The sequence below is a fragment of the Tursiops truncatus genome, chromosome 1 (assembly GCF_011762595.2).
Source record: "Tursiops truncatus isolate mTurTru1 chromosome 1, mTurTru1.mat.Y, whole genome shotgun sequence".
Lineage (NCBI taxonomy): Eukaryota > Metazoa > Chordata > Mammalia > Artiodactyla > Delphinidae > Tursiops > Tursiops truncatus.
The window spans coordinates 6,736,613-6,764,458 of NC_047034.1; positions in this window are offsets into that span (position 1 = coordinate 6,736,613).

Below are 27,846 nucleotides of genomic sequence, written 5' to 3' on the forward strand. Positions count from 1 at the left end.
TCAGCAGTGACTTCCCCCAAAATTTCTCTCAAGACAAGCAGAGAATATCTTGACATCTGGAAGGAAGAGAATAGGAAGAGAACAGTCAGGCAGGTCCAAGGCCACCCAGGGCAGGAAAACAACCATATGGGGTAGCTCAGGGCAGAGCCAGACTTCACCGTGGGCCCCTAAGGCTGGATGGGCCCAGACCTGCTGACTTGAGCCCCATCTCCTGCTCAGGCCACTCACGGTGACAAAGACAGATTCAATGGTGCGGACCTCTGGTCAGAAGCCAGGGACATGCTAAGAAAGTGTGGGAGGAGGCCCGCAGAGAGAGTTCACAGATCTAATATAAGATCCCAGGACCCCCGGAGCCTGGATGAGACCAGGTCCTCCAGAACGACAATCATAAAAAGAGGGAAAGAGAAGACGGGGAAGGGTTACAAGGAAGAGTCTATGGATCTGAAAAAGAAAATTTAGAAAAAGACTTGCAAGAGGAAATAAATTACCATCAGCTCGTTGCTCTCTTTGTTAGAAGCTTCGTCATCTGCCATGTAGTATTCTGGTGTCCAAGGGCAGCAGCCATGTTGGGGTGGCCGTGGGAAAGGAAAGGGGAGATTCAGAGTTGGGATGTGACCTCGAGACCCCTGTGTCCTCATCTCCACAGACCTCCCAGGGCCTCAATGGTGCCACCTCTGCAATGAAGTAGTGGGTCTCTGACCTCCAACATAAGGTTGCCGCCCTCAACTTCCCTACATGTGACCAGGAATGAGGCCCATGTCACCCTGTGCCTCCTGCAGGTGGTCACAGTTTCCATGCGATTCTGCCATGACTGCCTCCCTCCTGCTCTCCCTCTGCTTCCTCACTACTTCCTTCCTCATGTCTCTTCTCTAATTACTGCTCCTTTCCTTCCTCTTTGTACCACCACTAATCCTAGAGTTCTCCAAAGTGGGCACATCGCCACCATCTCCAATCAGTTGATTGTTTAATTAACCAATCCATGCATCCCAGGGAGCACCTGGCATGGGACTGATAGTGTGTCGGGCTCTGGGGAGGGAAGGACAAAAAACTCCATGTAACAGGGATTCTCCTATTTTCTGGGGTGACCTTAGTTATCTGGGAGATAATTAATGCTCACACCACTGTAAATTTCCCAGAGGAAGAAAACAAAATCAGAGGGAAAGTAACATGTCCAATTTCATTTAGCCAGAATATTGCAACAAGGGTCCTCCATAAATGGTACCTGCTGGGAATTACCCTGAGATTTAGAAGGACTGGGACCAATGAGAACTGATAAGGTGTGAGGAAAGGTCCCAGGGTGGGCAGGACTGGGACGTGGGGAGCAGAGGCAGGGCTGTCTGGATGGAGTAGTGGGTTCTGAGAGGTGCAGTGACCCCGGGTCCTGCTGCCCTGAGTCTCTGTCCTGGGCCTGGTCAACCCCAGGAGACCAGGTCAGCAGGGCTGTGAAAGCAAGTGTGTGAAGAAGCCCAGCAGCCCCTTCACACAGTCCTCTAGAATTTTTGAAACCCATGGAGGGTCTCTAGGGGCAGCTGGACGTGGACCCCTCTCAAATGGAAGCACGTCAGCACATCAGCCTTGGGGAAGTGCAGAGGCTGAGATGAGCTCAAGGAGACTGACTGAGCACATGCAGTGATCCCAGAGCACGTGTTCTGTGACTCATCCACCTCTGGGACTGTCCTTTACATGAGGAACAAACAGTGAGGACAAAACATGAGGTGAAGCCACAGTCCTGAAAGTGCAGAGGGAGAGAGTTCACTTCTCATCCACCACCTGACACTTTCTAGAAAAACCTGGTCTCCAGTTTCAAGGGCCCATGAGAGTTTTGACCCACAGGTTCTGTCCATCATAGGTCAATACGCAAAAGAAAACAAAGTCTCCTGTGCACAATACCCTAGATGTGCTAACCAGAAACCAAACTTCCATATTAGGCGGTGACAAGCACAAGAAAGAGCAGCTCATGTGGAAAAGATAATTTTGGATGAGCAAATCAAGAAAAGGTGATTATAGAGCACAGTCACGTCTAAGGACACAATTTCTCTCATTAAAATATGAAAAAAACAAGTCAGAACTCTACACATATTTTATTCTTCTTTCTGATTTCATATCCACCTTCCTCAGTCTCCAAAGCAGGAGATATAACCCTAAAGTTCCAGGAACCCTCTGCCATTAGATCCTACCTAAGTGTTGTTCCTACCTGTACCCTCTTCCTCATCATTGCCACAAATTTTATCCAAAACCGATTCTGTAGAAACATGAACATGAGTTTACAAGTCTTATGGATACATTTAAAATGTGACTAATGTGACTGAGTAATTGGATATTTTATTTTGTTTTACTTTAATACATTGAGTTAATCATTGATTGAATTAAATAAATTATAACAGGCACATCTAGCTAGTGGCTACCACACTGTAATACACATCCCTCTCTCTCTCTCTCCATATATATATATATATATATATATATATATATATATATATATATATATATATAATATATGGAGGATGTTACCACCCCTCCCCTGGTTATTCCCTTCTGTATGGTCTACCCATTCAAGATGGCTGTTTGCTGATGGTTTACCAAAGGAAAAACCTCTGCCCCGTGAAGGTACGTAGCCCAAGGGGGTAAGGGGGATGTGTCCCTCTGCTGGTTTCCCTGGTAACTGATGAGCCCATCTGCTGTCAATTCCCCCTATAACTGGTAGCCTCCCTATTCCGCCCAGAGTGAAGAATGATGCTACTGCTGCTGCTGTGTTCTGCCTGCCATCGGCTATCTACAGTGGGATGTCTCTCCAGGACCACTTTGCTTCTGACGTGAAAGATCTTCCATCTATTAAACCATTAATGTCTCTGTCCCTGACTCCAGGCTCTTTCTTTAGCCCTGAGGCTGAGCAAGTACAGGGCTTGCAGGCGTGAGAGGTGCAGCCCAACACCTTCTGCAGGGCAGTTTGCTGGCCAGATTTGATGATTCATTTGTAGGTGTTTCCTAGGCTCATGCACACTTGCCAGGCACTCATGAGACCTTGGGGACACTTAAACAGTAATGTCAACACCCAGATCCTAGAGGAATTCCCGACAGGTGTTCCACTTGAGGGGAGAGGTAATGAGCATGGCCCAGTGCACCTGTGCTTAGACATAATCAGCGAGCAGGTGCAGAAGGGAGGGAGGGACATTCACTCACTTCATGAGGCCATCCTTCTCACCACTGACTCTGAAAAATCCAGGGAAGGAAGGGACAAAATGCCCTTAGAAGGTAAATGGCCTGTACACTGAAAACTAGAAACCACTGCTGAAAGAATTAAACAAGGAACAAATAATTGAAATGACATATCATATTCATAGACTGGAGACTTATTATTGTTGACATTTCTACACTACCCAAAGCTAAGTATAAATTCATTGTAATACCTGTCAAAATCCCAATGTCATTTTCAAAGAAATAGAAAAAAAAAAAAGATCCTAAAATACATATGGAACCACTAAGGACTCCAAACAGACAAAAAATCCTGAGAATAAAGAACATAGATGGAAGCTTCTCACTTCCTGACTTCAAAACACATTACAAAGCCACAGGAATCAAAATTGTATGCTATTGACATAGAAACAGATACATAGCCCTAAAGACCAGAATAAATAACCACCAAGAAAACTCATAGATACATGGCCAAATGAAATTCACCAAGGTTCTAAGAGAACAAATAGGGAAAGTATAGCTTTTTCAACAGTCAATAGGATGAAAATATAACTTACAGAAAGATTACAAACATATATCAGAAAATGAGCTAATGTTCAAAACATATAAGAAAAACACTACAACTCAAATGCAAAACAAGTTAAAAAATTAAAAAGGGTAAATAACTGGGTTCAGAAATGTGCAAAGACTTAAATAAGACATTTCCTGAAAAAGACATACAAATGGCTAACAGATATAGGAAAAGGTTTTCAACCTCACTAATCATCAGGGCAATGCAAATCAACACCTCACACCTGTTAGGCTGTGTATTATAAAGAAACAAATTAACAGTTTAAGGCCAAGATGTGGGGAATTGGAAACTTTGTACACTGCTGGCGGGAATGTAAAATGGTGCAGCTATTATGAAAAAGAGTATGGGGGTTCCTTATAAAATTATAAACAGAAATATCATATGATTCAGCAATCACAGTTCTGGGTATATATCCAAAGGAAATTAAATCAGTATCACAATGAGATGAACTTAGGTTCATTGCAGCATTTTCCACAATAGCCTAGATATGCAACCAACTTCACATAACAAGTAAGGGTCCTGTGCCTGAGCTAACCTTAGGTACTTCAAAACAACTCCGTAAGTCTCTTAGCCCCTTAGAGAGGATGAAAGCAGTATTAGAGTTAAAAGTAACTTGTCCCAATTCCTTTAGTCTGGAATACTGAAACAAAAGTTCTACAGCAGGGGAAGCCTCATAAACACACAGTACCTGCCAGGGTTTACCCCAGCCTTGGAAGAACTGGGAAGGATAAGACCAAGGTAGGCCTGAGGATAAGACCAGAGGGTAGGCAGGACTGGGGTGTGGGAGAAGAGCAGTGACCCTGGGTCCTGCTGCCCTGAGTCTCTGTCCTGGGCCTGGTCAATCCCAGGAGACCAGGTTAGCAGGGCTGTGAGAGCCAGTGTGTGAAGCAAGCCCAGCAGCCCCTTCACACAGTCCTCTAGAATCCCTGCCGGCCATGGAGGGTCTCTAGGGGCAGCTGGACGTGGACCCGTCTCAAATGGAAGCACCTTCAGCACATCAGCCTTGGGGAGGTGCTGAGGCTGAAATGAGCAGACTGAGCACATGCAGTGATCCCAAAGCATGTGTTCTGTGACTCAACCACCTCTGGGAGCGCCCTTTCCATGAGGAATAAACAGTGAGGACAAAAGTAAGGTGAAGCTACACGTCCTGAAAGTGTAGAGGGAGAGAGTTCAAGTCTCATCCACCACCTGACACTCACTATAAGAACTTGTTCTCCAATGCCAAGTGACTATGAGTTTTGTTCCCACTAGGATATGGCCATCATATGTGAATGTAAAAATGAAACCAAAATCTCTTGTGCAAAATACCCTCCAGGTACCAAACAGAAACCAAGCTTTCATATTTGGCAGTGAAAAAGCAATGAAAGAGCAGTCTTGTGAGAAAGAAAATTTCTGAATGGCAAAGCAAGAAAAGATGACTACAAGCACAGTACGGTCAAAGGACATGGACACAATAACTCTATTATATCATTAAAATATGGAAAGAACAAATCAGAATTCTACACATATTTCCTTCTTCTTCCTGATTTCATATTCACCTTCCTTAGTCTCCAAAGAAGCAGGTGGAACCCAAGTGTTCTAGGAATCGTCTCGCTTTAGATCCTACCTGAGAGTTGTTCCCTACCTGAATTGTCATCAGCATCACTGCTACGTATGCTCTCCAGGATCCATTCTGTACAAACACAACCATGAGCATAAAGTTATTATACAAGTTGACCCACCCATTTCTCCTACTTGACTTGCTGGCTCACACAGCATCACTCTGGTCTTCCCTCCAGATTCTCAGACCTCCCCTGTGCTCTGTGCAGACAGAGTCCTTCAATAAGACATTGATCACAGTTGAAAATTTCAAATGAGGGAGAGATGCTGAGAAAATCACCTTTCGACCCCTCACTTCTATAGACCCATTTATAGCTTTCACCTTCAAGCTTACCACCCTGAAATTCCGGATGTTACAGACACACTTGAAACATGGCTAGTGTGACAAAGCAATTGTGTGTTTTTTGCATTTTTTTAATAGAATGAGTTAATTATTGTTTGAACTAAATTAATTATAAATAGGCACATTTGGTTAGTGGCTACCACACTGGAAAGCTCAGCTCTAAGAAATCCAAAGATGAGAAAGAGGCAACCAGCCACCCCTCCCCTGGTTGTTCTTTACTGAAGAAAATCTGATGGCCTGACCTGATCATTCGTATGTAGGTATATCTTGGGCTCTTGGACCCATGCCAGGCATTGGGAGAGTCCTTGTGGACCCGGAAATAGTACGGTCAACACTCAGATCCAAGAGGAATTACCAGCAAGGGGCCCACTTGTAGACAGAGGTGAAGGGCATGGCCCAGTACACCTGTACTAGACATAATCAGAGAGCAGGTGCAGAGAGGAGGGAGGGATTTCACTCTCTTCATGAGTCCATCCTTCTCACCCCTGACTCTAGAAGACCTGAGGAAGGCAGTGGAAAAGGCCCCGTAGGAGGTGAAAGATTTGTATACTGAAAACTACAGGACATTGCTGAAAGAAATTAAAGAAGAGACAAGTAATTGGAATGACATACCACGTTCATAGACTGGATTATTAAATACTGTTGACATTTCTATACTACATAAAGTGATGTACACATATATTGCAACAACCCACAAAATTCCTTGTCGTTATTATAGAAGTGGACAGAATCCTAAAATACATATGGAACCCCCCCAAGTAGATAAAACAATCTTGAGAGCAAAGAGCAATGATGGAGATTAACACTTCCTGAACTCAAAACACATAACAATGCCACAGCAGTCAAAACAGTCTGCTACTGGCATCAAGACAGTGAGATAGACCAATGAAATATAACAGAGAGACCCCAGATAAACGCACATATATATGGCCAACTGATCTTTGCCAAGGTTCTAAGATTACCAAGTGAAGAAAGGATAGTCTCTTCAACAATTAACAGAATGAAAAGGCAACCTATAGGATGGGAGGAAATATGTGTAAACCCGGTATCTGAATAAGGGACCAATATCCAGAATATATAAGAAACTACTAAAAGGCAATTTCAAAAAAAACAGCGGGCAAATAACTGAGTTTAAAAATGGGTAAAAAGCTTCACTAGACATTTCTCCGTAAAGACATACAAGTGGTCAATCTACATATGAAAAGATGCTCAACATCACTAAGCATCAGGGAAATGGAAATCAAGCCACAAGGAGATATCACTCACACCTGTTAGGATGTGTATTATAAAAAAATTAGGGCTTCCCTGGTGGCGCAGTGGTTGAGAGTCCGCCTGCCGATGCAGGGGACACGGGTTCGTGCCCCGGTCTGGGAATATCCCACATGCCGCGGAGTGGCTGGGCCCATGAGCCATGGCCGCTGAGCCTGCGCGTCCGGAGCCTGTGCTCCGCAACGGGAGATGCCACAGCAGTGAGACGCCCGCATACCACAAAAAAAAAAAAAAAAAAAAAAAAAAAAATTAATGGATGTTGGCAAGGATGTGAAGAAGTGTAACTTTTGTACCCTGTTTTGTATCCTGTTGTAATGTAAAATGGCGTAGCCATTATGGAAAACAGAATGGAAGTCCCCAAAAAATTATTAAGAGAACTATCATAAAATCCAGCAATCACTCATTTAGGTTTATATACAAAGGAGATAAAACAAGAATGTCCAAGAGATATCTACAATCTCATGTCCATTGCAGCATTATACACAGTAGACAACATAGGAAAACTGCCCAGTGTCCATGGGAAGATGAATTAATAAAGAAAATGTGGTGTATACATACAGTGGAATGTCATTCAGTCTTTGAAAAAGAAGGAAATCCTGCCATCTGCAGCAACATGAAAGAACTTGGAGGACATTTGTAAGAGTGAAGCAAGCCAGTCACAGAAGGTCAAAAACTGAAAAAAAACTCCGAGAAGCTGAGAGTAGAAGAGTGGTTCCAAGAGCTGGCAGGAGGTTGACATGGGAAGTCTCTGTTCAATGGTTATAATGTGTTATTTGCAAAATGGAAAAGTTTTAGACACATGCTGTACAACAAGGTGCATGTAGTCAACAGGACTGACTGGACACTTCAAAACTTGTTAAGATGTTGGATTTCATTGTATGTGTACTTTTACAACAATAAAATATACATATGTAAAATAAATACAAAGTGGAAAAAAGGGAAAAAAGAAGAAAAATAAGGAAAGGGAGTCAACAGAGGGAAAGAAGAAAGGAGGAAGGAAGGGTCTCGAATGTACACAGGTATAAGTAGATAATGGGAGAGAAGCTCCTCTCCCCAGGCTTTAAAGAAGACATCTCTCCAGAGTTCACTCCAGCAAGAAGGGGATGTCCTTTCTCTTCCCCATTCAACCAGAAGCACCAATAGCATCCTAAATGTGGGCCAGGCTGCGCTCAGGTGCACACTTTTCCTTGATCTCTAAACCAACCACCCCTGACACCCCCATGGCTCAGGTGCCCTTCCTGTATCTCCTTCCACTTCTCGAAAGCATTTCCCTCTTCAAGTCCAGCTTGAGGCTCCAATCCTGTCCTCACACGTGGGGTCCACTGGGTGGGCCTCTGAGTTCTTAGAGCCTCCCTGTGAGTAGCAGGCACTGAATCACACACCAGGGTTCCCCTCAGCACTTTCAGGAAACTACGACCTAGGGATGGAGGATTTCTAGAACGACTTTACTCACAGACAGTTTCTTGGGTAAACAAGTGACATTTTACAATCAAGCATTTTCAGTTTTTTCTTTGGTGGGGAAAATATTAACACATATAAGGCAATCATATTCTACTAAAGTATGTATTTCTCAAAGGACTCACTATCGAAAAAAATTTTTTAAGTATAACTTTCCATGTTTTAATTGACTTTACTCCCAGACTTGTTTTCTTGCAAAAGCCTTCAGAAAATACCAAGAACCTACTTCATCTGGCAGTTTGCACAGCAACATGAGTGGAGATGCTCTTGTCACACTGCTTGGTTTCTCTGTCCCACCTTGCAAAGCATAACCTCCTCTCCGCCCTCCTGGGAAGGGAGTCAGTGCCCACCCTAAGCTCAATCCCTGGGGTAGATCTCTTGGTTCTGTCTTCACTGTATTCAGTGTTTCTTGCCCAGCACACAGAAACAGGGCCGGCACAAGTGATGGAAGACAGACTTTCCACAGGAGAAGGACATTTTGTTTTCTTAGCACAGAATCTGATAGTGAATATTAGCCTCAAAGGAGAAAGGTGGAGTGAATTTCCTCCATCTACTCCTGGAGGCTCCTCCTTTCTCGGACTCCTCCAGAACTGGGTGTGGAATGTGGGTACAACCAGGGGCTCCCTGCAAAAGGAAGGAGGCCTGCCCAGCAATAGGTGCTTCAGGTAAGGGGGGAGGACTCATCCCGAGGCTTTAATAGGAAACAGTTAGAATGAGGGAAGTGGCAGAGAGATGTATCATAACCATTCAGAATGCTATGAGACCTACTAAGAGATGAGATTTATTATTAAATGAAGTTGTAATTGACCCAGTAGTAGGGATTCTGAAACCCAGTTTTGTTCATTAAGAATCCAGCCATGGAGCAACTAAGCCCATGCGACACAACTACTGAAGCCCGTGCACCTAGAGCCCGTGCTCCGCAGCAAGAGAAGCCACCGAAATGAGAAGCCCGCGCACTGCAACGAAGACCCAACGCAGCCAAAAAAAACAAAAAAAAGAATTCAGTAAACATTTGCCTGAGTGGTGATAGGATTTGTTTTCCAGGTGAAATGAGGCTCACTCGGTATAAAATCAATGCACACACTGAAAGTGTACAGTTTATTTACTTTTATATCCATACCCATTCATGATGCAACGGTGATGGGAATATTTTTTAGAAAGTTGGCACCAGTAACAGTGACGTTTAGGGGAACATAAATCGAGGGAAACACAACACAAAAAATTCACATACACACACAGAATCATACCACTCATTTCACATACGGACACACCCAGTCCCATGCACACAAACCTACACCACTTAACCGTAATACAGCTTCTTCCTGGGACTATAGTAATTGGTTACATTACTTGTAAATCACTTTCTATCACCAGGACCCCTACTCTCATTCGCAGCACAAATTTGGAATCAGTTTGGCCTCTACACTAAAACCAGCAAGAATGTCCCACTTGCTCATCTTCAAAGTTTTTCCTCCCCAAGTGACTGATTCCAGAATACATACCATTTTCACGTTCTGTGAAGACCACCTGCAATTACAGAAGAGAAAACACTATGAGGATAAGATCACAGTGATGCTCAGGTCTTTTGTTCATTTGGTGACAGTAGAAAACCTGATAAGAAACAGTGGTCCAGGGAACCCAGCAAGGGCTATCAGAGCAAACCTACTCAGGCTGAAAGGCAAGAACTTTGCTTGGAGGATGGAACTTCCAAGTCCATGTAGGTTGGAAATTACAGAATTCTTTTCCTAGAGAGAGCTCCGTACTCTACAGGCTGTAATGGATCCTGTCAATTTTTTTTTTTTTTTTTTTTTTTACAGTACACGGGCCTCTCACTGTTGTGGCATCTCCCGTTGCGGAGCACAGGCTCCGGACACGCGGGCTCAGCGGCCATGGCTCACGGGCCCAGCCACTCCGCGGCATGTGGGATCTTCCTGGACCAGGGCACGAACCCGTGTCCCCTGCATCGGCAGGCGGACTCTCAACCACTGCGCCACCACGGAAGCCCGCATGCTGTCAATTTTAATGTCCTGTGGAATCAGGCACCATGAGTTGGTAATAGACTCTCACTCCACATTCTCCCAACCAAGGGAACTGTATGTATCTGGAATGAATACCCTCAAATATTCGTAACTTAATTCTACTGAAAGAGAAATAAAGCAATATTTCTATCTCAGACCAGAGAAAAATCCAGCTTACCTTGTGGATACACAGCACCTCTTCTTCTGTCCTATCACAGTGCAGGTCATCCGCCACGTCCTCAGGGAGAGCTGGAGGGACACAGAGTAAGTGTCAGGACACTGGTGATGCTGCTCAGGAGTTACTCAGGGGCTTTCTTCTCGATGAGGACGTGGGGTGGTGTGTATGGATGTGGGAGGTTAGTAAGTGTGGGCTGAGCTGGTGTTGGGCCATCCTCTTTGGGGGATGAAGGAAGGCAAAGGACAAGAGGAAGGAAATGAAAACAGAGCTTTGGCTTTCTAGCTAAGGGGAGCCTAATCAAAAGGGAAGAGTCGATCTAAAAAATGGTAAATCCTAAAATGCATGCTCTGTTTCAATGACAGAGACCCATGACCCATCCTGCCTGTTTTGAGCTTCTGCTAAATTGCCACTGTCTCTTGATTTTTCCCAGATCACTCTTCCCCCAGCATCCACAATTCCAGCTACTGTATTTATCATGTCTTCTAGTGTATAATATTTTATAGTTGATTAACAGCAACCTCTATTAAAGGACTGAATTCAATCCTAGACAAAATATGCTATATTTATTCACTAATCACTTGTCTTAAAGAAAATCAAATACACAAGATTTGACAAAACTGAAATCCTACCATTTAGATACAGCCACTATCAATCGTATCTTATTTTTCTCCCAGTCTTTGTTTTCTATACAATGTACATATGTCCACTGAGTCAGGGGCTGTCCATACTCTAGAGGGCTGTTCCATAGGTGGGACACTTCATTATGAAGAGGGAGCACGGACTGAGCACAGCCTGTCTCTAACCCAGCTGTGCAGGAGATTTGTACAGGCTAACAATCAGGTTGCACTTTGAGTCCTTGGGTGTGGGCTACAGGAGATGACCAATTCTAAGGCTTATGGTAATGTTATCCAATACAATAAAATATCTCCCTGATTCTTATCTGCTTTTGGCCTTGTTTAAGCAATGACACCAGCACTGACAGATATGACCTGTACTGTACACATGGGGTCTCACACCTCTCAGAATCTGTGAGCTGACCAGGAGAATGCAGGTCCTGAGGTGAATTTCACACTAATGACTGTGCCAAAGTCAACTGATAAGTCCACCCATAGCTGTCCTGGGTTCTGTGACCACTAAGGCCACCTGATGGGCAAGGTCTGGACCTTTGGAGATGCTAGTGCTTCCAGTCATGGACACGGATGCAGGGACTCCCTTGCTCCATGACTGAGGATCCCTTGGCTGAGTGGTAAGTGCAGGTCAGGGGTCCAGAGCATCCACATTGGGACCCACCCCTGGGTTCTCAGTTTGGCTTTTCCACTTAGGAGGTCAACAGCTTAGACCATTTATCTCTGCACCATCTCCTTCTGAGGAAAAGGAATATTAACCAAACCTGGGCAACAGCTGTGCTGAGGGAAGAACAAGGTAATGTACAGACAGTGTGCAGTGGTGATGAGATTTTGACAGGTGAATTGTGCTGTGTAAGAGGGAAATATCTCCTGAGAAAACACACACACACTCACGCATGCAGGTTCACAATCACACCACATAGGCTCACACATGGACCCCACCCCAACCCTGATACACACAAACCCACATCATCTAAATGATGCAGTTACTTCCAGGAACATAGAACTTGGGCATAGCTCTTTACTGGGAAATCAGTCTCTAGCTCTACACCCCCAGCCCTCATCCCTGTAGGGACCATGAATCAGGGTGTCTCTCCAAGCAAAGCCAGCAAGAGTCCCACCTTCTTCATCAACTAGATTGTTCCTCAGCAGAGGGGGGATCTCTGAATACATACTGTTTTTCTTTGCTGTCCCATCCACCTGTGATTAGAGAATAGAAAACAGTGTAAGGATCTCAGCATCCTGTGCTCTGTGGACACAGGTATTTCATCACATTTTTGTCCTCAGAAAACCAAATGGGAAACTGTTGTTGAGTCAATGGCCCCAAAAGAAAACAGAGAAGACAGCTGTGGGAAAGGCTGGAGCTTTGCCTGGAAAATCTCTCAGGTCCATTTTGAGGAGCAAATACAAAATTCTATTTCAAAGAGGGAAATTTTCTGCTGAAGAAAGTGTGTCTGACTATACAGTTTCTAACTGATGTTGTCATTTTTTAAATGGCCTTTTGAATGAGTTATCTGTTGGGAAAGACCTTCAATCAACATTCATCCAACCAAGCAAAATTGTATACATCAGCTGTCTTGAACATTGTAGATCTTCATATCTGAAATCAATTGGAAAAGAAAAGAAATGAAGCAAACTTTTAATCTCTGATAAATAAGGGGAGCTTACCCTGGAGGGAGATGAAGCCTCTTCCTCTGCCCTCACATAGGGCAGTTCCTCCAATAGGTCCTCAGGGGGCTCTAGGAGGACACAGAGTAAGTGTCAGGACACTGGTGATGCTGTTCAGGAATTACTCATAGAGCCTCCTTAATGTGGACACAGGGTGGGAGTGTATGGATGCAGGTGGTTAATGAGTGTGGACTGAGGTGCTGTTGGACAAACCTCCATGGTGGGTGGAGGAAGGCAAAGGGGAGGAACATTTCAGAAATGAGGAAGAGAACCTTTAGCTTTCTAGCTGTAGGGAACCTAATCCATTTGAAAGGGTCAGTCTGGAAAAGCTTAAACACTAACATTGCACTATGCTTCAGTATAGAGTCCCACGGCTCCTCTGCCCATTTTAAAGTCCCTCCAAATCCCCCTTCTCCTTGAAATGTTACAAGACTATTTCAGCTTCCTTATAATCAAATATGTTGCTCCTTCATTCATCGTCCATTCTGTTGGATTTTTGACTTATTTTATTGTGATGAAATATACATAATATTTATGCTTTTCATAATTTTTAAGTATACGGTTCAGTAGCATTTCTTACTTTCACAATGCTGTGTACCCATCAACACAATCTACATCTTAATCTTTTTCATCATTTCAACATAACCTCTGTACCCATTAAATCGTAATCCACCTTACTCCTGGCTCCTGGCCTTGGTAATTTCTACTTCCGGTGTCTGTGAGTTTGCCTACACTAGGTACCTCATACAAGTGGAATCATATAATATTTGTCTTTCTGTGCCTGCCTTATTTCACTAACAATAATATATTTTTTATATTATTTGGATCATTCATTTTGTAGCGTAAGTCAATCTTTAATTCCTTTTTATGGTTGAAAATTATTCCATTCTGTGTATATATCACATTTTATTTATCCATTCATCACCTGATGGACTTTGGATTGTTTCTATCTTTTGGCTACTAAGAATAATGCTACTATGAACATTAGTGTACAGATTTCTGTATGGCAACATAATGGTGACAAATAATATTGTACATATTTCAAATATCATTGAATACAACAACACAAGTGTGACTTTTAGGTGAACTATGGACTTTTAATTAATAAAAATATACTTACATTGTTTCACTAATTGTAACAAATGTATCTCACATATGTTATATATTATTAATAGCTGAAACTGGAGTGATAGGATACACGAATTTTCTGTATTGCCTGTACAACTTTTATGTCAATATAATCCTGTTCTAAATAACGTCTAATAATTTAAAGAAATCTCGAAACATGGTTTCAGGGAGGGATGTGTTGTTGCTAATGTTCAAAAATCAGCTAATGTCTAAACCATAACTAGGGACCATCTTCACTCTTAAACATGAACCAAATGTTGAATTTTAAATGCATGTTTACTTCCATGGTTAAAACAGTACCAGCTGGCTTAGTAAGTTTCAATTTGAACACATGAAATAAAAGAATACTACTTAATATTTCATAGTTTTTTCTTAAATATGAGGCACTGAATAAACTAGAATAATTATTCTTGCGTGAACCTAATGAGAAATTTTCCACAGTACCTTCAGCTGGGTCATTTATAGGGTGCACCCTAAAATGTGGCCGGATGTGGATCCTTTTCACCCAGCCTGGGGTTGATATTCTTGACCTCCGATCAGTGTTTCTTCTTCTCGCATTCTGGAAGCAGAATCCTGGGAAATGCATTACAGTAGAGACAACTATTGACATCTTGCTGGCAGAAGACCATGGGGAAATTAGCAATAATTTATTCACAGTTCAATCCTTTGGTCCCTTTTCTCACCAGCTGCCCAGCAGAGCCTCCTGAATCAAAGTTGGACTTAGGAAGATCTTGCAGTTTGGTGTGTAATGAAAACACCCAACAGACAGGTTTTGTGGGCAAATATCTTTATTTAACTGAGAACGTCTAGAAACTCAGCAAACCATTGGGACCATGACTGATGGACTGGATTCAAATCCCGTTTAGAATAAGCATGTACTTGGGAAAGATATGTAGATCCCTCTTTGGCTCAGTTCCCTGTTCTGAGATGTATAAATGTTAATATGGCCTGCTTTTAGCATTATGTCATGCTATGCCAAAAATGATTAAATACAGGTAAAATGTTTGAAAAATAAAGGACCGGTGCTTCACAAATGCTCTATAAGTGTTCAATCCTGAATGATGGCAGAATAAGCTGGACATTTCGTAGCTGTTGAAAGCAGGGAAGGGATTTGATGGCTCCAAGTAAAGGGGGGATTCAAGCTTACTCTTCAGCTTTTTCAAGGGAACAATGCTTTACAGCTCATGGAGAATATCTATTACCATGTCTGACACCCAGCCCTGTTGGGGGTGAAGGGGAGGGCAAAGTGGGGGCTGTAACCCATATGTTATGGTGGAGGGTGTGGAAATTTAGAGAGATAAGTGACTGTCCAAGAGTCACAACCATGATGAATGATGGATCTGGGACAGGACAGACCCCTGGACCCCTGAACCAGGAGTTGCCCTCACTCTCTCTCTCAAGTTCTCCTGCCCCAAGTTTTCTGTGGGTGAGAGCTGATGCCCTGGAGGAGCTGCCTGAGCCTAGAAAAGAACCCAAATCCTTACCCTACTTTTCGTCTCTATATTTCAATCCCTCATCCAAAATACAACAGTTTCTTCCGAACAAAGCCCCCCTGAAGGACTACAGGAATTCCAACTGTGTCCATTCTCCCCAGCCTCTTCATGTTGCCAACTATCTCACAAGCATCCTTCACAATGACCAGCTCACCATGCTGAGTGACCAGTGGTCTGTTACGCTGCTAGGTTGGCTCAGAGTTCAGAACCTTCTAAGCAAAAGGCCACATGACGGCTCTACCAAGAATCAGCTTCCCTTCAGTTGACCAAGTTTGGATGAGTAGTTATCATGAATTAACTGGGGAGGTGGCCATCTGTGCTGGGCTTTGGTGGCTTAATTAAGTCTGTGATGCTCTAAGTCTCACTGACAATTGATCTGAGCACCCATTCGAGCAGCCTGGACCAAGGGCTTGCTAAGAATGGGCAAGCGTTCAAGTCTTTCCTCACTAAAATTCTGGCTCTATAAACTCATCATTCTCTAGACCCTGTAGTGGAAGGCAATAGAATCCCACATTCTTTTTGAAAGTCATCTCCATACTCAGAGGCTGGAGACCCCACCCCAGGATTCTCCTTGAGAATCACCAGACAGACCCTCCTTCCCTCAGTGACCAAATGTTCATTCCACTAAAATGATGGCACTGGCCCTTCTCACCAAACTCGCTGGCAGCCGCCAAACAGCCAGTGATTTTGTCCACAGCAACCCATGGAAATCCAGCCAGTGAATCCCAGTTTCTTTCCTTTATGAAACTTTCTGGATTTAGACCTTGAATATTGGTTTTAGATTTTGACAGCTACATTTAGAAGAGCTGAGCTGTAATTCCCCTTTCCTCCTATAATGACCATTGCTGAGGAGATATTAAGATTCTCCTGCTTCAGTAAAAGCATAATGAGTGAGTTCCCTTTATCTGTTCTCTGGTAGAGTGTGTACAAAATTGGCATTTGGAGATAGTATGTTTTTCTAAATTTAGGAAAATATTTAAGGCAGCTGGCTTGACAGAAGAATCAAAAATATAACTTAAGTAATATAACTATAAAATATATTTATAACTCTGTAGATAAATGTGGTAGAAATGAAAAAAGAAAAAAAAAAAGATGAGGAACATATATCAGTAAAAGTTAACCAGCCCATTTGAAGGAAAAGCCTTCAGAGGATGAATATGAACCTACCTCCAGAACAATTCAGATTGCCCATTTTCAAACTCTCAAGGGGTGGAAGTGAGAGCTTCTCACCTGTCACCGTATGTGAACCTCTCAGTTCACTGAGTGGTGGTTGGAACGGAATGCCAAGATGTGCATTATCATATTACCATAGTGACAGGTCACAATAAAACTAAGAATGAACTGGACTCTGCACAGGATGGGTCCAAATGCTGCTGTCTAGAAGGTGTGCTTCCAAGGACAAGTTTGGCTCTTCAGAGTAAACATTTTATTTCCGAAATTGAATCTCAGGCGCACAATTTACTCTCTGATTAAGAAAATAATTTATATGGGAGAAAATGATCTGCCCCCCAAATACAGTTGATAGTGAACATTTCAGGGTGAAGATGGACAAAGGTAACACGTTGAGAATAAAAAGAGGTTCTATTCTTGACTGAAATATCCTGTTGCTGAACGCAAGTCCATGTGCCTGACAAACAGTGAGGCCAAACAATACCAACATGTCGAGTTTGAAGCTTTGGAGCAAAGAAAGGTTTACTGCAGGGCCAGGCGAGGAGACGGGCGGCTCATGCCTTAGAAAACCCTGAACTCCCCAAAAGCTTTCAGCAAAGCCCTTTCATGGGAAAGGTAAGGGAGGGGTGTGGTTAGTTGCTTCAAACTTCTAAGGTCAGATCCTTTTTTCTTGAGGTCAGGTCATGGTCAGGTCACAATGCTCCTGTAGCCTCCATCAAAACAAATGTTACTCTCTGTACTGACAAGAAAGGGCAAGGTCCCAAGGCTCAACTCTTGCCCTCCAGGGTCCAGGTCCTGGCCAGGAGGAGGGGGTCGGTGTGCAGGCTGGTTACCCTGCCCGGGAGTGTCCATCCATCAACCAGTCTGGGTCCTCCCACCAGTGCCCAGGCCTGCTTGAAGAAGCAGATCTCAGGTGGCAGTGCCCTCCAGGCCAGGTCCCCAGACCCTGCCCAGCCTTCATCACTGAGGGAGCCAGGCGCCCAGGACCCTGCCAGCCCTCAGGTTTTTCCTTTAAACTGGAGAGAATCATTTGTAGCAAATACCAGTCAGGTGAATTCCCAGCTGCCAACAATTGCCCTTCTTCGAGAACAGCCCAACCACAGAGGCGGACCTGAAGTAATGCTGTGCAAAGTCCTTGCAACTGAACCCTGACCTCTGGCCACCTCCTGGGGTAGACAACTGATCAAAGCTGGACCAAGTTTTGAAACTTCAGCAGAGTCTGAAGCTGGCTGAAGCTCTTACCTGGATGACAGTGTCCGTGTACTCCAGGTGCTGAGGCCTCTGTGCACCACGACCCATGGGGACTGCTGCTGCCATTAGGTCGCCGAGGCAGGGACTGGGGTGAGGTTCACGACTGCTTCGAGGCCTGGGCCTGGTGGGTTGGGCCAAAGTGCCGAGGGCTCTGGAGCTCCGCGGGACACGGCCCTCAGCCTGTCACCAGCTCACCCGGCTGCCAGAGGCCGAAAGGCCTGGAGGGCCCCGGGGAGGAGGCTGCAATCTTCCTCTCACTGCCCTCTGCCATGAGGACCACGGCCAGGTAGAGGAGGACCTCCAACCGCGGCGCTAAGGCTCTTGCAGTAAAGGTCTCGCGCTGATAGGGGTTGGACGCCTGCCCCGCCCCTATTACAATCTCCACCCATTTCTACTCTTCCTCCCCACAATTTTCTAGATAAAACAATTTAAAATGTAAGATTTAATCTTATTATAAACAAAGTTAAGTTTTCATGTCTAATGTCCAGTTGTATTCTTAATGTCCTATAAATTCGGTTTTTCTCCTCACAGAAATTAATATTTTTGCCACGTATTGCAAGTATATTTCCAATTTGTCACTGTCTTTTTATCAGTTACTTTTACTTATATCATGAAGACATTTATTTTATTTTCAAAAATCAGTAATTCAAATATTTTTATTTGTTATTTTTGGCTGTGAGAAAGGTAAGGAGGAAGAATATTATGACTAATATTCATATTAAGGGCTAAATACTCCTTTAAGGAAATATTTTACTAATTAGGAAAATAACTACAGGTGCTTCAAGACAAAACTTTCCTATTAAACAATTTTGAATAGTTCTAAAGGTATATGTCAAAATGGGCTAATTAATTTTTTAGGATAATGATACAACTTTTTCCCCAGAAATAATACATAGTCATAATTATCCTGATATATTCATACAGTGAGCTGAGTGTTTTGTAAAGCACATGTGGTAATTTATATCTCAAATAAAAAGCTCAGAACATTTTGGAAGTGATAATGATGGTACATCAATGATTCATTCATTTGAACAGATTAGATTCATGATGTGTCTATTTATCCGATAATGAACTTGTAGGTGTTTGCTGAGAAAAAGGGGGCATATTCAATAAACGTTAGTTAAAGAGCATTAAATGAATTTGTGATTAAAATAAATTTGTAATGTCCTATTCATGGTTTCAATGGTGGATAATTAACTGAGTTTTAACATAGCTCCAATTTGCTAAGTAGATTTGTATTTCTTTGACCAAGCAACATATCGGTGTTTTGAAATTTTTCCTATAGCGGATTCAACAACTGTTTATAAAAGTTGGTGAATATTTATAATAATTAAACGGGGTAAATCATGTAAAAACAATGAAATAAGGCCAACTTAGGGAACATCACTCTGTTAAAGACATAGTACCATGAACATTCTAACTAAGTCCTGCTGACTATAAAAAGCATGATCTATTACTGTTATGGACTGCATCTTTGTGTCCCCCCCCCAAATTTATATATTGAAACCCTAACCTTCAGTGGAATGGTCCCAGGAGGTGGGGCCTTTGGGAGGTAATTAGGGCATGAGAATATAGAGTCCTCATGGTGACATTAGTGTCCTTATAAAAAGAGGAATAGAGCTAGACTTTTCTTTCTTTTTGTCATGTGAGGATAAATGAGAAGATGGCCATGGGTAAACTAGTAAGAAGGCATTCACCAGAACCTGACCTTGCTGCACTTGATCTTGAACTTTCAACCTTTAGAACTATGAGAAACAAATAATTATTGTTTAAGCCACCTCATCCATGGTACTGTGTTACAGCAGCCCAGACTGACCAAAGCAGCTATCATTATGGATTTTGAGAGTAATATTTCTTTCTTTAGTTATTAATTAACAGAAAAGAGTCACAGATCTTTAAAAAACATTGCACTAGAAAGAAGTAAATAGGCAAGGGGAACTTTATTCAAGACATTGTGATAAAGATCGAGACTATTACAAGGAGAGAGTTTGAATTCAACTCCCCTGAAACAAATGATTGGGGGGATTTGTAAACACTGAGTGAGCTAATGAAAAAGTACTACAGGCCCTTAGCCTGAAGGTTGGCCATCTTTGCTTACTAATTGTCACTTATGGAAGTTAGGTTCCCACCTTTCCACAGAGACTAGGATAAAGGGACCTTATCTTTCTTGATTAGGAAGGAGGGCTCCCAGGTTCTCAAGAAAGACATTCCTGGGTTGTAAAACGTTCACATATCGACAGGGTAGAGAAGGAATTTACATGTTTTCTAAAGTAGATGCTCGAAGAATGAGGAGATCAAGAAAAAAAATGTCTGGGATAAATTGGGAGATTGGGATTGACAAATACACACTACTATATATAAAATAGATAACTGATAAGAACCTACTGTATAGCACAGGGAACTCTGTTCAATACTCTGTAATGGGAATAGAATCTAAAAAGAGTGAATATATGTATCTGTGTAACTGATTCACTTTGCTGTACAGCAGAAACTAATACACCATAGTTGTAAAAAAAAACTAATACATATAGTTGTAAATCAACTACATGCCAATAAAAATTAATTTAAAAAAATGTCTGAAGTATAGTCAAGCTGTGGGGACTGTTAAGGCCCTTTTGGTAAAGTCCTCGTTCTTGCTTATAAATACGTGAGAGAAAGGCAAAAATAAACAGAAGAAAATCTGTTGAGCTGATAAGGGATGCACTGCTGATCATTTTACCTTGTGGGTTATTCATGAGGAACATCTGAATTAATGAAGTAGCAAAAATAATCCCTAAACATTCCACATAATACCTTTTTATTAATACATAATTTACAATTCTACATTTTAATGAGGAATAAGTACAATAATGAAAACATATCACAGCTTCTGGATGTTTTTCTATATGACAATTATAGTATATTTTGTAACGACTATTCTGGTAGTGGTAACTGTGAGGGGCTGGAAATAACATTTAGGCATGCCAAACTTCTTCTATTGGCTTGAGATCCCACCCAGACACCCAGATCCCTGAACACATATAGATATCTGCTTATACCTATTTGCAAGAATATTAGTCAGGGAAAAGTTAAAGAAAGTTTATTAAAATATAATGGTATATGCTATATGGCATTAGGATCATGATTAAATCCATTAGTGATTTCCTGGCATCACTTATTTCTCACTGAAAATATTTCCTAAATAATACAACTTGCTGGCTGTGAGAGTATAATAAACTACATCTTGGTCTCAGTTTTAAATCTAAAAATTTTTAGTTACTGTGTGACACTGTATACATTATTGAATGCTTTTATGATGAGTATTTTACACATAAAATTGAATTAACCATGTCACCTACTTTCATAAATGTTCTGCATATTACATGATATTTTGTATGAATGCTGATTACATTTGCAGTGTATATTAGGGGCTCAATATATAAGAGCTAGCTAGTAGTTGTTGTAATAACTGTGACAATAGTAGCAACACTCAATAATCTCTCAAAAATATTTTTTGCACTATATTTTGATATTATGTTTAGAGAGTTAATTCCTTGATTGTTTTGTTTCAAATATGTGGCCTTCACATGTAATATACTTGGTTGAAGTCTTCAAACACTTTATGATAATCTGTAATATTCCATAGATAATCTTGAATTATGAAATTAGAACTTGTTTTTCCCTTCTTGACTAGCAAAGAGTATGCTCTTTATCAGGCAGTCTGTGAGTTTATCCTCTACCCTTTTTATAAGATGTAAAATCAGAGAATCTTTATGAGAAGCTGACCATCTATATAAAAAAATTCAACTCTTGGATAATACTTTATTCTCGTTTGTGGTCATGGTCAACTATAGTAGTTTTAGAAGAATTCAATATGGTAGGAGGGAATGAGAATGCATGAAGGGCATCCCATGGCATTAAAAACAAACAAACAAATAAACAAACAAAAACTTTTATTTATGACTTTCCTAAGTAGAATCAGAAATTTCCTAAGTAGAAATTCACCAAATAACTTAATTGAATTAACAGAAAAATTGCATTTATCTTAGCAGAATGAAGAAAATCAAAGGTTAGTGTTTGACTTTTTTACTTACTTACCTAACTTACTAAATATACTTAATATATATATGTACACATATATATCACATAGAAATTTGAAGCTATACCTTAATAAAGAAGGCACTTATTAAAGCTTTTATATTGAAGAAAACTGCGTATAACCACGATTAATATCTGATAAACCTACCTTAATAAATGGTGTTCTCTCTAACAGCTAGATGGCCTCTTCAATAAAAAAGAGATAAGATTAGCAGAAAATGTAGCCTGAACTTTAGATGTTAAATTATAATTGCATCAAAAATAATGAAATACCTAGGAGTAAATTTAGTAAAGAAAAGTGAGAGATCTTTACACTGCAAACTATAAGACATTGATAAAAGAAATTGAGAAAGCCAAAAAGAAATGAATATTCTGTGCTCATGGATTAGAAGAATTAATATTGCTGAAACGTCCATGTTACCCAAAGCAATCCACAGATTCAATGAAATCCCTATCAAAATTCCAATGGCATTTTTCACAGAAGTAGAACAAACAATCCTGTTATGTGTACAGAACCATGAAAGACCCAAATAGCCAAAACAATCTTAAGAAAGACAAACAAAGCTGGATGCTTCATGCTCTTTGATTTAAAATTATATTACAAAGTTATAGCAGTCAAAACAATATGGTATTGACATTAAAACAGGCATAGATCAATGAAATAGTATAGAGAACCCGGAAATAAACCCACATATCAGTGGTCAATTAATTTATGACAAAGGAGCCAAGAATATAATGTGGAAAGGATAGTCTCTTCAATATGTTGGGGAAAATGGACAGGCACATGCAAAAATGAAACTGGACCTCCATCTTATGCCATGCACAAAAATCAACTCAAAATGGATTAAATATCCCAGGTGCCATTTTTGGTGGTCTTTTCCTTAGAAACACTTTGATGCTCTAGTCTATTTCATTCATAGTCGTGTGAAGAAACCACAACCTACTTGGGTACCTCAAGCAAAAATATTTTTAATATAGATAATTGGTACTTACAAAAGCATCAGTAGGCATGGATGAGTGAAAGTCACCAGATTCTTGTGTGTTATTTTTTTAGTTGTGATCTAAATAATTAGAAATTTCATCTTATGATGCATGTCATAAACTAATGGAAATCTCCACTGATTTTTGAGACTTTCCTATTTCTATAGTTAAGAGAGAATAACTTGCAGCCCATGTAATGGGTGGGATCAACAGAAGGGGAAGAAACAATTCCATTTAAATAAAAGGAAAAGGAAAGAAAAAACCTCAACATAGCCTCAGAGGTATCCACCTCAGGGTTATGACATAAAATGACGTGGAAAATATGATAAAGATTGTTGTATTTTGATTCAGATTTTTATAAATATTTCCCAAATGATAGAATGTGAACAATACTTTAGTTAACCCTGGGAATGTTACAGCAAACCAGCAAACATTATCCTACTCTGCCCACATTTCAGAGTCTAGGGAGAAATACAGATGAATAAGCAGAGTTACAACCTAATGTCTTATCTGTATTGTTGATGAAGATATGGGAGAGTAATATTACTTAGAAAGTTAATTTTAAATTAAATTTTAAAACCCATCAAATTTCTATGTCTTAGTTTTTGTTTTTTTATCATATAACTTGATATTCTAAGGACTGACAGGTTTCAAGAAAGGCTGGGTCCACGGATTGATCAATGTTGTCATGACTCTGTCACCTGCTCTCCATCTTTTCATTCTATTTCCTATTATTGGCTACTTTTTATAACATTTTCTTTATCATTTTTGTAAAAATTTTGCAAAAAAAATTTTGACTGCTGGTCCATGGACCTGATGCCTTTTCTTGGAATGACCACTGGCTTCAGGGGGATAAGTGGCTCTTCAGAGGCAGCCTGGCCAATATGCTGGCCCTGGTGGGGGAGGAATCGCTTTATTAACAAATCCACCAGAACCACGTGGAATGAGTGGAGGTATAGGCCACGAATGGGAAAGAGGTAATTACCACAAGGAGGGAAACTGGGCCAACAAAATCTAAAGGTGTCAGTTGGAGTCATTTCTGTGTTAAGGATGGCTTTCCAAAGAATGAAACTACTCAGATGTTTGAGGTGTGAAGAGATATTAGTAGTCACCTTTTAAATGTAAGGGGCAAGACAGAGGGATAAAATAGTTCAGGCAGAGGGAACTCTATGAGTAAAGGCACAAAGTTAAAAGACAAAATTCTGTGAAAAGCATTGGTGTGCCTTATGAAGGGAGGACCAATCAAGGTTAAAATAAGCTCTAAGTGAGAAATGACGGGGCATTAGATTAGCAGTCTGGAGAAACATAGATGGAGCTGAGAGAGTTTCACTGGGAAATGATTTCTTCTCTGGGCAACCTAGACACTAAACCACAATTACTATATCCTCCCCTTACCATGACCCCTGCATTTTGATTCTCTTTTACATTTACATGTACTACATCATCTGTAAAAACGTTATTTATGGGGCTACCATACCTCTTTATCTAATGTAGTAATTCCCATCAATTTTTCTCCCCTTACTGTGGTTTATTTTTCTTCATAGTCCTTACAAAAAATTCAGTTATTCTATAATACAGCTTTGCCCAACATTTCTGGGACCAGGCACCGGTTCAGGCGGTCACGTGAACAATGGGGAGTGAAGGGGAGCAGCAGACGAAGCTTCGCTCACCTCCTGCTGTGCGGCCCTGGGGTTGGGAACCCCTGTTATAACACATGTTAATTTGCTTATCTGTTTGTCAGTATTTCCTGTAATTCTTTTGAAAGCAAGCTTTGAACACTTTGTTCACTGCTAGATCCCAGCTAGAACAGCGCTGCTACCCATTGCTTAAATAACAATGTTTCAAATGGTGTAATCACAGGCTGCATCTCAAAACACAGGTATTAACAGGCACTAAGGGATGATAACTATGCACCACCAGGGACTGGTAAGATGCAGCTGCACCACCTACATGGCTTCACACTGTCTTGTGCCTGGAAGAGCTCTTTATGGTCATCAGAAGTGGTGGAAGCTGACTCTGCTTATCTGACCACTTGTGTTTCGCCCTTACCTCCTGTCAAGACATCATTCTGGTTCATCGGAAACTCTGGCTGCAAAAGTACATGCAAGCCATTCACTGCAATTGCTTTTAGTCCCTAGTATCCTGTAGGAAGAACGTGAGTGTGGAAGGAACTTGGGGCTAGTTTGTGGGTGGGTCCTCTCTCTTCAGAGGACCAGTCCTCTCCTGGACAGGAGGCAGATGCAGGGACAATGCCAGCAGCCCTTCCCCACAGCCCACAGATTGCAACTAATCAGCTGTAGTGGGTGGCGTCTTGAAAATTTGCTAATGAAGTTCTTTGCCATTATTTCATATGGAAAAATCACTTTTGAAAAGCTTTTCTAAGATCAGCACTTTTTCAGGAATGCTTCTTCAGTTGTCAAGATGTACCTGGCTATCATACTAAGGTTCCCCTCTTCTTATTTCCAGCCCTTAGCATCATTCTTATGGACCCTTTTTTTTTTAACCCTTAACATTGCTGTTTCAGAGACAATCTACATTTATGGTTGGACTGGAAATAATAGAAGCCAAGTAAAATCATATCAAAATATGAGTTTTCAAAATATTTTTGAGACTCTTTACTAAATGGAGAATTGATATTTTACCTTATGTTCTTCCAGGAAGCTGCCTCTTTTCTCTCTTGCATTAATAATTGTTTATAGTCAGAAATTGTTTTATAAGTTCTATGCCTTGACAATCATGCGATTTTTATCATTGCATGTAAAAAGCTATTTACTTACAGCAGAAAGATTCATCATGAATATTGTGACTTTTAAATACCTTGAATATCAGTTGCCCCTAATATGGTGAGTTTCACTCATTTTGAATAGGGTGTTTCTCTAATACTCTTGTACATTGTAGAGCTTGTTAAAATGCTCAGCATGAATGGTGGTCTGCAGATTTCTTATCCCCCAGCATTTCAAGAGTTTCTCAATATTGTGTGTTCCAATGTTCCAAGAGTTTTTATGGTTTTTTTTTGCAGTACGTGGGCCTCTCACTGTTGTGGCCTCTGCCGTTGTGGAGCACCGGCTCCGGACGCGCAGGCTCAGCGGCCATGGCTCACGGGCCCAGCCGCTCCGCGGCATGTGGGATCCTCCCGGACCACGGCACGAACCCCTGTCCCCTGCATCGGCAGGCGGACTCTCAACCACTGCACCACCAGGGAAGCCCAAGTGCCCAAGTTTTTATGTTTTCTTTACTCTAATAGCAATGCCAAGTTTAATTTGATTCAAATAATAGTTCATTTTTTAAATGCCATACTATCTTCTCCTCAAATTAAAATATTATCTTATCAAATCTTCCAACAAAATGTATGTAATTTCCTTTCATAATTATTGCAAATTAAGTCAATCAAGGAAATATTCTGCTAAGGAAAAAAAAAAGGTACGTTTTAGACTCCAACGATTCAAATATAAAATCCAACACAGTGAAGTATGTTAGGGCTAAACTGAATTACTTGTAGCTTTATAGACTTTGACATTAAAGACTCATGCTTTTTATAAGTTTTGCCTGCAATAATATTCTGTTATACATTTTTTACAGATTGTATTCCTTAATACAACTGTAATCAGAATCAGTTGTAATGTTCTTAATGAATTGATAAACAAACATTTTCAGGAGTATAAAACAGGAATCTACCCTGGCTCTTTTCTTATGCATTTGTGCATCAATACATTGAAATAACTTTAAATATGCTAAAAAATAATGTCCTCCTTCATACAGATACCAGATATTTTTGAAACATTCTAGTGGTAACCTCATATCTGTTAGGCCTTAATATTGAACTTACACCATAAATAACACCTTTAGGTTAACTACTGTCATTAAAGAATATTGAATTGGTTGAAATAAAGAACATTATTGGTTAAGTTTTACTTATTGATCACAGAAAATGTGCCAAGAATTTTTTTTCTAGGTCCCCACTCTTGGTTAGGTTCTGTTTTATATGCATATGGAACATGTGAACTTGCTCTGTCTTTGAACTCCTTACAATGTATTGAAATTACATATTTTCTTGACTCTCTCACTCACCAAGCTATAAGCTCCCTGAGGAAAGCAGTCTGGCCTTGTTAACTACTGAATGTTTGACACAAGTATATGTTCAATACTTGTTGAACAAGCATTATTTTAAAATTCTAAAATAAAACATATCACGACTTATTTTTAATTTTAATTGCATTCATTAGTTTGGATATTTTAAGTTCCGTTCAGGTGGTAATAAAAAGAATGTTACATTAGTTCTGCCTTCAAGGTGCCCACACTCTAGTGCCATGAACATATAAATCAAATTTAGAGCCCAGTTATAATAAATAGCTCAATCCAGGTGACTTGTAACATCCATTGCAATGTTTTCACTTCAAACTGTTTTATGTGATTCCCTAATTATATGGTAACGTAATAAATGATTTCAAATCCATTAGATAAAAGGCATGATAAAAAATTAAGAAATAAATTTAGTAAAATAAAGGGTACCATGGCAAAATAATGTGTTTCCCTTGAATTATGAACCGGTTAATCTTGAATGAACATTTTGTTAACATTTCATCTGGTGTGTCAGTCCATTTTACAAGTATAAGCAGTTCACTTGGAAGAATTTTGTTGATTCCTGCTGGGTTTAAAACTTCAGTTAAGTGACTACCATTCTATTTCTCATGAGAGCTAGCTTAACTTCTTCCATTTTTCTTCATAATTCTCATCTTTGAGAGCAGGAACATGTTGGTTGGAATAATTTTGTATCCCAGTAGGAGCAATTATACATTTCCTCATGTGATTGATACTGCACACAAG